Consider the following 4,340-nt stretch of genomic DNA (forward strand, 5'->3'; position numbering starts at 1 on the left):
TCCCATAGACTAACCGATGAGGGGTTGTACCAATTAGAGTCTTGTATGCCGTCCTAAGACCCCATAGCGTGTCATCCAGTTTGAGCCACCAATCCTTCCTCGATTTGTTCACCATCCTTTCAAGAAGATTCTTGATTTCTCGATTCGACACCTCCACTTGCCCTTGTGTTTGAGGATGGTAGGGAAGAAAAACATTGTAATGAACTTTATATTTCTTGAAAAGAGCTTCAAATTGCTTTTTGGCAAAATGGGAGCCTCCATCACTAATTAACACTCTTGGAACCCCAAATCGAGGAAAAATGATCTTCTTTAGAAGATTTAGCACAACCTTATGATCATTGGTAGGAGAAGGTATGGCTTCAATCCACTTAGTCACGTAATCAACCGCTATCAAGATATAAAAATTCCCACAAGAGAAAACAAAAGGCCCCATAAAGTCGACCCCCCACACACCAAAAGGCTCAACTTCCAAAATATTTTGTTGAAGCATTTCATCTCTCTTGGTTATGCCACCACTTTTTTCACACCTATCATATCTTAACACAAACTTGCGAGTATCCTTATGCATCGTTGGCCACCACAAGAGAGATTAGGAAATCTTTGCCAGCGTCTTGTCAACTCCGCCATGACCTCCACATGGCAACGAGTGGAAATGCTCAAGAACTCCTTCAATTTCGTGGTCCGGTACACATTTACGAAAAAGGCCATCTCCACATTGTTTGAAAAGGTATGGGTCATTCCAAAAGTACCTCTGCGCCTCCTTGAAAAACCGTTTCTTTTGTGGAGAAGAGAGTTGTGGGGGAATGACTCCACAAGCAAGAAAATTTGCTATATCAGCATACCATGGGCTAGATACCGAAGCCTTAGCCATAAGAGTTTCAAATCCCATTTCCTCATTGATTGGCACATCCTTCTTGTTCGCAAAAGGAAGCCTAGACAAATGATCCACCACATAGTTCTCCGCTCCCTTTTTTGTCTCTCATTTCCATGTGAAAATCTAGGAGGGAGAGAACCCAACGGATAAAACTTGGCTTTGCTTCCTTCTTAGTCATGAGATATTGAACCGCTATATGATCTGTGTACACAATCACCTTAGAGAAAATAAGATAGGATCAAAACTTGTCAAATGCGAACACCACCGCTAACATCTCCTTTTCCGTTGTAGTGTAGTTCCTTTGAGCTTCATCAAGAGTTCTAATTGCATAGTAGATGACATATGATCTTCCTTCTTTCTTTTTCCCAAGCACGACACCTACTGCAAAGTCACTAGCATCGCACATAGCTATCATCCGGAGCATGCACAAAGGAAGAGGAAATGAGAGCTTCCTTGAGCTTGTGAAATGCCTCAAGGCAAGCCTCATTGAAGCTTAAAACAACACCCTTTTTGAGTAATTCGGTCAAAGGTTTGGCGATTGATGAAAAATCTTTAATGAATCTTCGGTAAAAACCGGCAAGCCCTAGGAAAGCTCTTACTCTCGTGATAGAAGTAGGAGGGGGCAACTTTGCAATCACCGAAACTTTGGCCGGATCAACCTCAATGCCATTCTTTGAAACTTTATGGCCAAGGACAATACCCTCCTCAACCATAAAGTGGCATTTTTCCCAATATAAAACCAAACTCATCTCTTGACACCTTTTCAAAACTTTTTCAAGATTATAAAGACAATTGTCAAAAGACGAGCCATTAACACTAAAATCATCCATGAATACTTCAATCTCTTTTTCAAGCATCTCGGAGAAAATAAAAGTCATGCATCGTTAGAAATTTGAAGGAGCATTGCATAACCCGAATGGCATTCTTCGGTATGCAAATGTTCCATATGAACATGTGAAAGTTGTTTTCTCTTGGTCACTTGGATGGATAGGGATTTGGAAAAATCTGGAGTACCCATCCAAGAAACAAAAAAAAGCGTGGTGAGAAAGTCTTTCCAACATTTGGTCCATGAATGGGAGAGAAAAATGGTCCTTCTTTGTTTTTTTGTTCAATATCCTATAGTCAATACACATCCTCCACCCGGTCACCGTCCAAGTGGAGATTTCCTCTCCTCCTTCATTATTGATGATGGTCATTACACCCTTTTTTGGAACTACATGAACCGGGCTAACCCACTTGCTATCGGAGATAGCATAGATGATGCCCGCTTCTCGTAGTTTCAAAATCTCTTTCTTGACAACCTCTTGGAGGTTGGGGTTTAACCTCCTTTCAGGTTCAATGGAGGTGGATTGATCATCTTCAAGATGAATACGATGCATGCATAAAGAAGGGCTAATACCCTTGATATCATCAATGCTATACCCTATCAAATCTTTATATTTTCTCAAAACATCAAGCAATTTTTCCAAATGAAGTCCATCAAGGGTAGCATTGACGATAATAGGGTATTTTCCTTCATTATCAAGATAAGTATATTACAAAGAAGGGGGAAGGGGTTTGTGTTCTACCTTGGGAGGAGGCTTAGAACTCTCCTCCAATTTCTCCTCTTCATGCTCAAGCTCGATCTCCACTTGTTGTTCAACCTCTTCCTCCTTTGAGGTTTCTTCCATAGCCATGACAAACTCTCTTGCCTCTTGAGAGTGGAACTCTTCCTTGCATGTAAGAGCTTCAATCATTAGATCTTGAGGCGTCATCATTACCCTCCCTAAACGATCTAACTCCTCATTAACAACATCAACTCGATGGCATCCCTAGGTTCCATGTTACCGATCTTGGCCGGTAAAGTAAAGCTTCTTGGGTCCTTCTCTTTCTTTAGCATCTTATGTTGAACGAGTGCACTAACTTGATGAGGGAGGGTAATAAGCTCTTCATTGAGCTTCCTCTTGTTGGTTAAGATGTCCTTGAGAAATTTGGAGTAAGAAGGCATTTGGGTAACAACCTCGATGAAAGGGAGACTTATGTGTAAGTTCTTCATTACACTAAAGAATTTTGCAAATTTATCATTCAACTTTCTCTCCGCAAGCCAACCGGGAAAAGGAACCGCCTCATCTAGATTCCTAGTCTCACTAGGACTTTAAGTTGTTTTCTCATCATTGTGCTTCTTCTTCTTCTTCACATTCTCTTCTTTCCCAACACCTTTGTCTTCTTTAACTCTCTTCTCCATCCTCACACCTTCTTCTTCTCCCTCTTTAGGCCCTTCATAGGATGTGCTCGATCTCAATGTAATTGCCTTGCAAGAATCGGTTTTTAAGTTGTGAGAGGGGTTAGATTGTGGTTGCCCGGGTAAAGTAGAAGGTGAGTTGAAAGATACTCTCTCGGGCCATTAGGCTAATTGTGAATGAACCATCTTGTTATGAGCTTTGACCTCTTGTATTTGTTGATTCATGGCTTGGAGTTGTTGAAGAATTTGGGTTTGCGTGGAATCGGATTGAGATGATTGATCTTAACTCCTTTGAGACCCTTGATTTTGATTGTTGTATTGGTTTTGGTTGTTGTATTGGTTGTTTCTTGGGTAGTTACCCCTTGGGTTTTGGTTTTGAGGTGGAGGTGGGTTTTGATATTGAGGGTTGGAATTGTATGATGGTTGAGCTTGTTGCCCCCATTGTTGAGGTTGAGGTGCAAATCCGGGTGGTGGTTGTCTCTAAGCTACTCCTCCGCCACTTCCCCTAAATCCATCTTGCCTTGTGTTATAAGCCGCAACATGTTCGGGGCTCCAGCCTCCACAATAAGATGTATCGTGGTTTGTACCACCACAATTTTGATATGAGAAAGAATTGACTTGAGAAGAGCTTGCCCCACTATTAACACTTATATTCAACTTTGCAAGCCCCTTGGTCAAAAGCTCAATTTGATGTTGCAATTGATCAACCTTCTCTAATTCATACATCCCACCTTTCTTCGGTGCATTCCTCCTTCTACCACCCTAAGAGTAGTTTTTTGCCACTTCTTCAATTGTTGCTTCAACTTGGTTTTGAGGGATCTTAATCAATTGTCTACCCGCCCCCGCATCCAAGTTAGCTTTAGACATAAGTTCCAATCCATCATAGAAGAATCTCATGAGCAAGCTTTGATTGTATTCATGATGAGGACATGCTTGTACCAACTCCTTGAACCTTTCCCAAGCTTCACTAAGACTCTCATCCGTTTCTTGATTAAACGGATTTAAAGATCGTAATTTAAGAGAGGATTTTAATACTCTTCTATGATTTTAAATTGTAGGAGACTTCGAAGTGAGTGATTTCTATTAGTCGTGGCGATTTTAAGATCGTATACAAGGTATGTTTGCGTACTTAGAATAATTTTATTGGTGTAGTAGCATGCTAAATGTGTTTAATTGATTACAAGTAGTATCATGTTAGATTTGGAATGAAAATTATGAATTGGTTGTTATTGGTGATTGAATATT

General features: G+C 40.7%; 1 non-coding gene across 1 annotated transcript; it reads left to right on the top strand.

The window, feature by feature from the left end:
- The first annotated feature begins 4,008 nt into the window (after positions 1–4,008).
- Positions 4,009–4,111, top strand: LOC145583603 (small nucleolar RNA R71). Its single transcript, XR_014100231.1, has one exon. It is a non-coding gene; the product is annotated as a small nucleolar RNA R71 (small nucleolar RNA).
- Positions 4,112–4,340: the final 229 nt, after the last annotated feature.

This window comes from Chenopodium album, chromosome 15 (genome assembly GCF_948465745.1).
Source record: "Chenopodium album chromosome 15, dcCheAlbu1.1, whole genome shotgun sequence".
Taxonomy (NCBI): Eukaryota; Viridiplantae; Streptophyta; class Magnoliopsida; order Caryophyllales; family Amaranthaceae; genus Chenopodium; species Chenopodium album.